The sequence below is a fragment of the Lactuca serriola genome, chromosome 4 (assembly GCF_051521515.1).
Source record: "Lactuca serriola cultivar US96UC23 chromosome 4, Lser_US96UC23_V15, whole genome shotgun sequence".
NCBI classification, from domain to species: domain Eukaryota; kingdom Viridiplantae; phylum Streptophyta; class Magnoliopsida; order Asterales; family Asteraceae; genus Lactuca; species Lactuca serriola.
Window position 1 is genome coordinate 84,762,660 of NC_136411.1, and position 11,413 is coordinate 84,774,072.

Sequence of the window (11,413 nt, forward strand, 5' to 3'; positions counted from 1 at the left end):
ACTTCAATTTGTTGGTAGTGTCAAGAAACTCAACAATCAGAATTATAACACTTGGTCCACCTGTACATCTTCGTACATGTAAGGACAAGATTGGTGGGAGGTTGTAATTGGTGTTGAGACAGGACAGACAGAAGTCGAAGACAGTAGTGGGGTTTCAAGGAAGTGGAAGATTAAAGCATGCAAGGCAATGTTTATTCTGAAAACAACAGTAGAAGACAATGTAATAAAGCACATATGAGATGTAGTGACCCCAAGGAAGCATGTGATACTTTGAAAGAACTTTTCTCAAAGAAAAACGATGCAAAACTGCAACTCCTTGAAAATGAACTTCTCTCAATTGCACAACGTGACCTGTCAATTCCCCAGTATTTTCATAAAGTAAAATCACTATGCCGAGAGATTGCAAAACTTGATTCTCAGACCTAAATTAGAGAATCCATAATCAAAAGAATCATTATCCATGGACTAAAAACAAAATTCAAAAGTTTTGTAGCTGAATTTCAAGGCTAGACGAATCAGTCGTCTTTGGTTGAGTTTGAAAACTTGTTGGCAGGCCAAGAAGCCCTAGCAAAACAGATGGGCAGTGTTTCTCTGAAAAGTGAAGAAGAAACCATGTTTGCGGGTAAGGACAAAGGAACGTTTCGTTCAAATTCCAACCAGAATCACAAACAAAATTTCAACAAAACTAAAACCACGAAACAAAGAAGGGGAACCGTGAGTCTGGGAAAGGATGTTGTGTTCGATGAAACATCTTCTTAGTGGTCATCCAGTCGTGAAGTGTTACCTGACTCCGAAACACTTAAAGAAGAACTTGAATCATCAAGGGTTAACCTTAACCTTAATGAACATGAAGTTGTTATTGAAGATGAAAATGTTGAAATCCAAGTTCAACAGCCATGGCAATCTGGTATATTTCACCAAGTTGACTCCTATGGCGATAATGTTGAAGCATCAGGAGTAAGACACTCCAATAGGTTAAAGAAGCCTAACCCAAGATATGCAAACGCGGCCATAGTAAGTGCACTACAAGAACCTGAATCGTACGACCAAGCATATGATGTATCGGAGTGGATTGCAACAATAAAATAAGAGATCTCAGCCCTAATGAAGAATCAGACTTGGGAATTGGTTCCAAAGCCAAAATATGTAAAGCCCATCTCATGTAAATGGGTTTACAAGGTGAAAAGAAAGGCATATGGGTCAAAAGAAAAGAAAAATTGTCAATCTAGTAAACGCTTTCCATTCAAGTGTTACAATTGCAGGTTTAGGGGTCACATGGCTCGTAATTGTCAAAAAGAGCCTACAGAGGAAAGTAGTGCAATTACAACACAAGACGAAGAAGCTTAGGATACTGAAGTGATGGCGTGCCTAGGGCAGCACAGCAGAGTTGCATCCAAGCCCTAGAACCGAGCACACCAGCCAGATCCAGCCCAGCAGGCTCAACGCCCGTTGGCGCCCCCGGGAGCGAAACGCCTAGGCGAAAGGCTCGCGCCCGCCAAGTGACGCTCTTCGCTCCAAGACAAAAGTACGGCCAGGAGACAAACAGTGGGATCAGAGCATTACCGTCAAAGCCAATGAGAGCGCTCTGACAGTGGAAGGCGCATGACCCTCCAATCAGCTCCTCTGATCCTGTCTCCCCAAAAAAGCGATCCTGTCTGGTACGGACCAGGCAGGGGCGCTAGGTATAAAAGGACGCACTCTCATACTAGCGAGGTAAGCTCCCCAACCGATCTAGAAAGAACAAACACAAACCCTAAAGCCATCCTAACTTGACCGTCGGAGCGTTCTCCCGGGAAGCGGCTGACGGCCCTTGTTCTTTGTGATCTTGCAGACACATCCAGGCAACCAAGAAGGTCCCATCCCAGAGTCAGAAGCGAGGTCTCATCAAGAGCAAGGTTCCATCATGAAGCATTCTTTGTTAAAGAAGAAACCATCTTGGCTCTTATTGCTACTTCTGAAAGTAATTGTAATAAACTCGATGAATGGACCATAGACTCTGGATGCTCGAATCATATGACAAGAGATAAAGAAAAACTACAAAATGCAGCAAAGTATGGTGGTAGTAGAGTTGTGGTGATTGTAGATAATTCTAAACTCCTATAAGTCACATTGGCACTTTCTTGCAACTTGTACACAACAAGAATGTGAAAAGGGCTAGAACTTTTAGAGAGATAACATAAAGATTTTGGCTTCACAATCTGATAATGGTGGGAAGTACTTAGCCTCAGAGTTTACTAAGTATCTCAAGGCACATAGTATAAGAATCCAATTAACTTGTCCAAACACCCCACAATAAAATGGGGTGTCAGAAAGGAAGAATCGACACTTAACTGACATAGTTTAACACCAACATATTCGGGCTAGACAACTAAGAAATAGTAAGCTAGCGATAAAAACGACATTTATATATAAGGTTATTTAGGATAAATAACCTCAAATGAAGTTATAATATACGTGACATGAATTTTGTACACATAAAGAACGTTGAAATCCAACTTCGTATGAAGAAGTTATGTTTTTCAAAGTTTTGCGATTAAACCGACACAACTCTGCGTTTCGTAAAAGGTGGATTTTGATAGATTACTTATTATCCTTAGTGATCTAAACGAAATTCATAGTAGTCTTATAACCGAGAGCATGCATATAAAGAAAACGTCCAAATCGACTTCATGAGAGGAAGATATGAGTTTTCAAAGTTTCAGCGCAGTTGTGTTAGTATAGAAATCAAATTTTAGATCGGTCGATTTTTAGTCGAAACAATCTAAACGAGATTTGAAGATCTCGTCAATACCTATTCATCGATATAAAGACAATCGAGAACGGATATCGTACGAGAGAGTTATAATTTTTTAACGGACTTTAATAGTTTAAGCCTATTAAAAATATAACTTTAAAAATAAAGTCAAAATTAGCCAATGGAGTCTAAATGAGAATTGTAGATCTCGTCGATAGCTACACGTGGATATAAAATGCGTCGAAAACGGAGCTCGTATGAAGAAGATATGAATTTTAAAGATTTTTTAAAATTTGCATGTAGTCGCGCGCATAGACAAGGTGTGCGGCACACATCTGACATCCACCAGATTTCCGACACGTGTCACCACCTAGACAATACCATGTTAGCCCCCTGACATTTTGCGCGGCATGCCCCAACAAAGTGTGCGGAGCACACTGCTTTCAGCCCTATAAATTTTGCGATTTTTAGCTCATTTCTTCACTTATTACCTCTGATTCTCTCTAGAACACTTTCCACCCTTAAGCCCTTTTACTCCCAAGTTTTTGACCACTTCGGCAAAGCCCTACGATGTCAGATAGCCGGTGATTAGAAGCTCACGAGTTAGAGTTATGTCTGCTTAATTCCCGGTTTTCATTAAGAAGCTCTATAAGTTAAGCTACACTTATTTTATTTAAGTGTGACTTTTAATTATAGTCATAGCCGTTATTATGAACCTATAATTAAGATTTATCAGTGATTCCAATTCATTATACTGATTGATCTACTTACAGTGATGATGTCTAGGCTGGATTTAGTAAGGTGTTTAAACTGAGATTTCCAAATAATATACTCTATATACCAAACAGACCCTACCTTTGATATGATCCTACATGATTGTTCCTTAATTGATAAATCTTGATGTAGACATTGGTATTAATGAGGAATCTAGACTATCATTAGTCGTCAGGAATATATGACTAAGACTTAGTGATATAAACCTAGGTCATGTTAGAAGAAAAGCTAAAGTACCAAAGCGAAGTTCTGCCCAAATTCTGAGGCATCCACTCTTATCAAGTGAGTGTATAGTTACTTTCATCTTACATAAATATGAAGTATTTAGATAATTAAGTGCTATGTGTGCCTATTATCTGTGATTAAAACCTTTTGTGTTAGATGAAATTATACGGGTTGATTTTATTTAACCATATATGTATTTTTATACTCATAATATATATGGGGTAGTGAAGGGTAAAAAGAAATGAAAATAATGATGACAGGCAGATACTATTATAATACTACCGGACTCACATTATAGTTAACTAGTAGGGTATTGATGATGACCACAAACTAATCTAGATAACTTGGCTCAAACATGAACATGCTTGCAACCTGTAGATGTTTATAAGCCATACATGGACAAGTTTACCACTTGTTGGTGTCAGTATATCATACACGAGCAAGTTTACAACTTTTATGTGTTAATAAATCATTATGCGGGCAGGTCTACAACCTGTAGGCATTGATGAATCCTACACAGACCTGTAGGTGTTATTGAACCATACAGGGGCATGTCCTCGACTTGTAGACATTAAGAAACCTTATACATACATTATTACGAACTGTAGGTATGGATGAATTATTCATGTGGGTATTTTGTTCACTCCATGATCATTTTGTTAGCACACGTCGCTAAGAAATGCCCAAGGCATCATGGTTCACTTAGAGATCCATTAGGATAGATCCTTTGAGATTATCCGTTAGAATCAAGGAGTAAGAATACCGGGAATGAGTAATCGGGTTAACCGTTTGATGCGAATTATATAATTATAACAAATAAATATTGTGGGTTGAAAACCCTATTTACTCACCATGTTTCTCAACCCGACCGACTCAACTTATTTGTATCACATGTAGTAGTACAAAGATACATGAAAGATGAGAGATTCAAGGAGGTGTAGACTGATAGTCTAAGATACTATAAAGCCTATTTATGTTTATGTTTTGTATCAATTATGACATCTCAACATTTTATAAATCAGTGAAAAACATTTCTTTGGAAATACTTTTATGGGACCAAATTTCACATTTATAAATAACCTCTGTTTTAAATATGCATGAATAAAAAGTTTTAAAATGGCCATAAAAATGGGGATGTTACACATAGCAAGAAGTATGATTCACGATAAGAATGTTCCTGGACGCTTCTGGGCAGAATCAATGAAGACCGCAACTTATGTAATCAACCAGATACCACAACAGGGTCTTCAATATGTGTCTCCGTTTGAAAAATTGTTCAATACCAAACCCAATGTCATCCACCTTCGTGTATTCAGTTTTGTGTGTTATGTGTTTATCCCTAATCACCTCCGCCATAAACCGGAAAAGAAAGCAGTGAGGTGTATCTTTGTAGGGTATGACCAGGAGAGAAAAGGTTGGAGGTGTTGTGACCCAGTCACATGGAAGTGTTATGTATCAAGGGATGTTATGTTTGACAAAACGTCTTCTTGGTGGTCATCCAAACGTGAAGTGTTGCCTGACTCCGAAACACTTAAAGAAGAACTTGAATAGTTAATGGTTAACCTTAACCTTAATGAACATGAAGCATCAGTAGTAAGACGCTCCAATAGGTTAAAGAAGTCTAACCCAAGATATGTAAACACAATCATAGTAAGTGAAGTACAAGAACCTAAATCGTATGACCAAGCATGTGATGTACCAGAGTGGATTGCAGCAATGAAAGAAGAGATCTTAGCCTTAATGAAGAATCAGACCTAGAAATTTGTTCCAAAGCCAAAAGATGTAAAGCCCATCTCACAACAATTAGGTTTGGATTATTAAGACACATTTAGTCCCGTATCCAAGTTAACAACAATCTGTGTTCTCCTTGCCCTAGCCGCTAGTAAAGGATGGAACTTGTAGCAAATGGATATTAGTAACACTTTTATGTATGGAGACCTAGATCACGTAATTCATATGGTACGACCAATGGGTTTTGAGAGTAAGTTGCACCCAGGTCACGTATGCAAACTGAAGAAAGCCCTTTATGGGCTGAAACAGTCCCCAAGGGCATGGTTTGTGAAAATCACAAAATTCGTTGAGCACAATGGATTCTATATAACAATTTCAAATGGAAGTCCATTTGTAAAGATGAGTGGTGACAAAGTTGCAGTCGTCTTAGTGTGTGTGGACGAACTAATCATTATATGTGACCTTGTAGAGGTGATTAAGCAGTTAAAAGAAAACCATTGTGTTCGATTTCATATGAAGGATCTTGGGAGGCTAAAACACCTTTTTGGACTGGAAATGGATTATGATGATCAAGATATTGTCTTACACCAACATAGATACACGAGTGATCTACTAAAACGGTTTGGTATGCTCGAGTTTAAGCCAACTGTGACACCTATGAACTCCAATGTGAAGTTGTATGCTAATGCAGGTATAAAGCTTGAAGATGCAACCATGTACCTAAAAATTATGGGTAGTCTTATTTACCTGACATTTACAAGGTTGGATATTGCATTTGTGGATGTAGTACTCAGTCGGTACATGAAAAGTCCAAGGAAACCTCACATAGATGTTTTTCAGAGAGTTCTAAGGTATTTAAAGGGAACTATCAATTATGGAGTCATGTTTAAGAGGGAACCAGAATGCAAATTAGTTTGCTACTGTGACTCAGACGATGCTGGAGATGTAAGTACACAAAGGTCAACAACCGACTATTTCTTTATGCTTAGATAAAGTGTCATGTCATGGTGTAGCAAACATCAACCCACCATACCTCTTTCTACAACAGAAGCTAAATATCGAGCTGCAATAATGGCAAAGCAACTCAAGAAAGCATGTGGCTTGTACAATTGCTGAAAGATCTTAATCAAGATGTGGGCTCCAAGATTTCTCTGTTTTGTGACAATTTGTCTTCCATACAACTAGCCAATAACCCAACATTCCATGCTCAAACAAAACACATTGAGGTTCATTACCACTTTATCTGGAAGAAGGACTTGGATGGTAACATTGACTTGATATATGTGAACACCAAAGACCAGGTAGCCGACTTGTTCACAAAGTGTAACACCCGAAAATTTGAGGCCAAAAAATTTGTTTTTAAATTAAGTAGATCATAATTTATATTACCAAAACATTGTCACTATTTCATCATTCATAAAATCATAAAATCATGTCTCGAAAACCATATCATCAGGAACAATGAAAATCAGAGTACAATCCCAAAAAATCCGATGCGGAAACCATGTGTGTGATGCGCTGCTACGCCGCCGGCTCTTTCACCTTGGACGAAGAGGTACATGAAACCAAAACTGAAACTATAAGCACAAAGCTTAGTGAGTTCCCCCATCATACCACACACAACATAACACCATCGATATCTTTCAACCGATACACGCCATCGGTATCTTTCAACCGGTAACTGGGGACTATTTCACCCCTAGCACTAGCATATCGTAACGAGAGATAATCATACAGTCAGGCATAACTAGGTAGGGACAACTAATCCCTTCTACACACATAGCATATCATACAGGCATATCTCGTGACCATAACACATTAACATACCAAGATAATTATCACGAAGACAATCATCTCATACATAACTACTTACTGGTGGGCCGACATTGGTGCCTTACCCCCACCCCTACTGGAAGGTAACTCACCTCGTAGTAGTAGCTGCCGATCTGTGCGGGAACACTCTGTCTGCTGCTGCTGCTCCGGAAATCCTTCGGCTATAATTCCCACAAAACACCCAATCAGAGTCTGATAACTACTCTTATGGAGGGATGACTATTCTACCCCTGACCTAGTCAAAGTCAAGCCAAAGTCAACTTCCAGCTGACTTGACTCGTCGAGTTGGGCCGCTAACTCGTCAAGTCCTTATCCATCTAATTGTCCTCATTCCTGTCCCTACTCGTCGAGTTAGGCAATGACTCGACGAGTTCTCCTCCTATTCGAACATCGAATGATCGTTCATCCGACTCGCCGAGTTGTATGAACAACTCGCCGAGTTCATCTTCATCTGAAGAACAAGCCTTGTCCTTGACTCGCCGAGTTGTATGAACAACTCGTCGAGTTCATCTTCATGTGTTGGGAGATTGCCTTGGACTCGACGAGTCTGTTCATGCACTCGCCGAGTCCCATGAACTGTAGGTCTAAGGCTAAGTCCAATACGTCTAAACAGCTATGGGACTCCCTTTTCTAACAACTGACCATCACAGAAGGGTTTAAGATGGCTGAAAGCGCACCGACTCGCCAAGTCCCAATAACGACTCACCGAGTCCAACCTTGACCATTTCTACACAGTCGATCTAAAAAGGATTTAACACACCAAAACCATAGATCTGGCCTCCTAATGTTCATTTTATACGTAAAGTTCCAAACTTGATGCACATGCATGGGGTTTTTAGCTCAAAAGTCCATAAAAGGTGCTCTACAATGTGCATGGGGCTCTCATGGCCATAAAGTTGGCACCTTTATGCCATTAGACCCCTCAATGACTCAGATCCGGAAGACCAAAACAGGGGGCATTTACCTTGCTTGAGCTGAAGATGAAGTAAGATCTCTGGATCTACAAGTCCCAACTCGAAATCCCAAGCTTCCTCTTTCCTTCCAAGCTTCAAAAACCAACCAAGAACACCAAAATGGCCTTAACACACACACACACACAAACGGATAGGGTTTCAATATCCAGCTCTAAGGGAGTGTTAGGGACAAGGGAGACTGAGTTAAGGTGTTTATATAGGGTGCAAACCCTCAGATTTAGGGTTTTACTCGCACAACGCCTACTCGCCGAGTCCGTCTTCCGACTCTTCGAGTAGGTCACTTAAGATGTCTACGGACTCGTCTCTACTCGACGAGTGGGTCCTCCGACTCGTCGAGTTTGAGGGAAAAACATAAAAATGCTTGAATTAAATGCGTACCAGGAATTGGGTGCTACAAATCTCCCCCACTTATTTTAGACTTCGTCTTCGAAGTCTGCTGTTCGTTCCTGGAAAAGTTCTGGGTAATGCTCCATCATCTCATCCTCCGGCTCTCAAGTCCATTACGAGCCCTTCCGGTGCTGCCATTGCACCTTCACCAGCTGGACCCTCTTGTTCCTCAAATCTTTCGACTTCCGGTCGAGGATTTCTACCGGTCGCTCGATGTAATTTAGGCTGTCATCAACCTGGATATCCTCTAAGGGTACCACTACTGATTCGTCCACCAGACACTTCCTTAGCTAGGAGACGTGGAAAGTGCTGTGGATATGGCTGAGTTCGGCTGGCAGATCCAATCTGTACGCCACCTTGCCCACCCGGGCTAAAACCCTGAACGGTCCAATGTACCTGGGGCCTAACTTGCCCCGTTTCCTGAATCGGATGATGCCTTTCCATGGCGACACCTTTAGGAGAACCATATCCCCGACCTGGAACTCTAGGTCTGATCGGCGCTGGTCGGCATAACTTTTCTGCCGACTCTGAGCAGTCTGAAGCCTGTTCCGGACCTGTTGAATCCTCTCCGTCGTCTTGAGCACCACTTCGGTGCTCCCCATGACCCTCTGGCCAACCTCACCCCAACATATTGAGGTCCTGCACTTCCTACCGTACAACATCTCGAAGGGAGGACGATCGATACTCGCGTGATACCTGTTGTTATACGAGAACTCAACCAATGGGAGGTAAGTATCCCAGCTACCACCGAAGTCTAGCACACATGCCCGCAGCATATCCTCCAAAGTCTGGATGGTCCGCTCGCTCTGACCATCCGTCTGCAGGTGAAATGCAATGCTAAAGTGCAGACGAGTATCCAACTCATCATGGAATTTCTTCCAGAACCTGGAAGTAAACCACACATCTCTGTCTGAAATCACGGAGACTGGCACTCCGTGCCGTGCCACCACTTCCCGAATGTAGATGTCGGCCAACTTCTCGGCCGAGATACTCTCCTAGATCGGTATAAAATGGGCACTCTTGGTCAACCGATCCACGATGACCCATATGGAATCCACTCCCCGTGCGGTCCTGGGAAGTTTGGTGATGAAGTCCATAGTAATATCTTCCCACTTCCACAGAGGAATATCCAACGACCGCATCTTGCCATGTGGCCTCTGGTGCTCGGCCTTGACCTTCCTACAGGTCAAGCACCGCTCCACGTACCATGCTACATCCCGCTTCATGCAAGGCCACCAATAGTCTAGACGAAGATCTCTATACATCTTCGTCGCCCCAGGACGAATGGAGAATCGAGATTTGTGCGCCTCCTCTAACAACACCTGATGCACACCCCCGAGGTACGGTACCCACACCCTATGGTGTAATGTCAATAATCTTCGACTATCATAGTCGAAGGAGGAAACCTGTCCCACGATCCGTTCACTCTTCTGATGTTCCTCCTTCATGGCCTCCTGCTGGGCCTCCCGAATCCGCTCCAACAGCGGAGTCACCATAGTCATCCTCATACAAATATCCTTGATCGGCGCTGCCTTGCGGCTAAGTGCGTCGGCCACCACATTGGCCTTCCTTGGGTGGTAGAGGATCTCACAGTCATAATCCTTTACCACATCAAGCCACCGACGCTGCCTCATATTCAGATTTGGCTGGTCCATGAGATACCTTAGGCTCTTGTGGTCCGTGTAGATAGTACAACGAACCCCATATAGGTAATGGCGCCAAATATTGAGGGCGAACACAACAAACCCCAACTCCAAATCATGCGTCGGGTAGTTCACCTTGTGAGGCTTCAGCTTCCTCGAAGCGTAAGCAATAACATGCCCTCTCTGCATCAATACTACGCCCAAGCCCGAGATGGACACATCACAGTATACAAAAAAAATCCTCCATGCCCTCTGGCAGGGCTAAGATTGGCACCTCACACAATCTCTGTCTCAATGTCTCGAATGTAGCCTGCTGCTCAGGCCCCCAACGAAAAACCACGACTTTCCTCGTTAGCCTGGTCAGGGGCACGACTATCTTGGAGAAGTCCTGAATGAATCTCCGATAGTAGCCTGCGAATCCCAGGAAGCTCCGTATCTCGGATGGAGACCTCGGAACCTCCCACCTCATCACGGCCTCTACCTTGGCCGGGTCAACCGAAATCCCATCCTGGTTGACGAGATGCCCAAGGAACTGCACCTCGCGCAACCAGAACTCGCACTTGGAGAACTTGGCATACAAGCTCTCCCTCCTCAAGGTATCCAGAACCTCCCGCAGGTGTTCCTCATGCTGCTCTCTCCTCTTGGAATATACCAAGATATCATCAATAAAGACTATCACAGACCGATCCAACATCGGTCTGCACACGCGGTTTATGAGATCCATGAACGCGGTAGGAGCATTGGTGAGCTCGAAGGGCATCACCTGGAACTCATAATGGCCAAAGCGCGTCCGGAAAGCAGTCTTCTTCACATCCTCCTCTCTGACCCTCATCTGATGATACCATAAACGCAAATCAATCTTGGAGAACCAAGATGCTCCCTGTAGCTGATCAAAGAGGTCATCGATCCTCAGGAGTGGGTAACGGTTCTTTACCATTACCTTATTCAGCTCCTAATAATCTATACAAATCTGGTGTGACTCGTCCTTCTTCTTCACAAACAGAATCGGGGCTCCCCAGGGTGAACTACTCGGTCTAATGAATCCTTTGTCTAACAGCTCTTGCAGCTGTGTAGAAAACTCCTGCATCTCAGGAGGAGCCAACCGATACGGT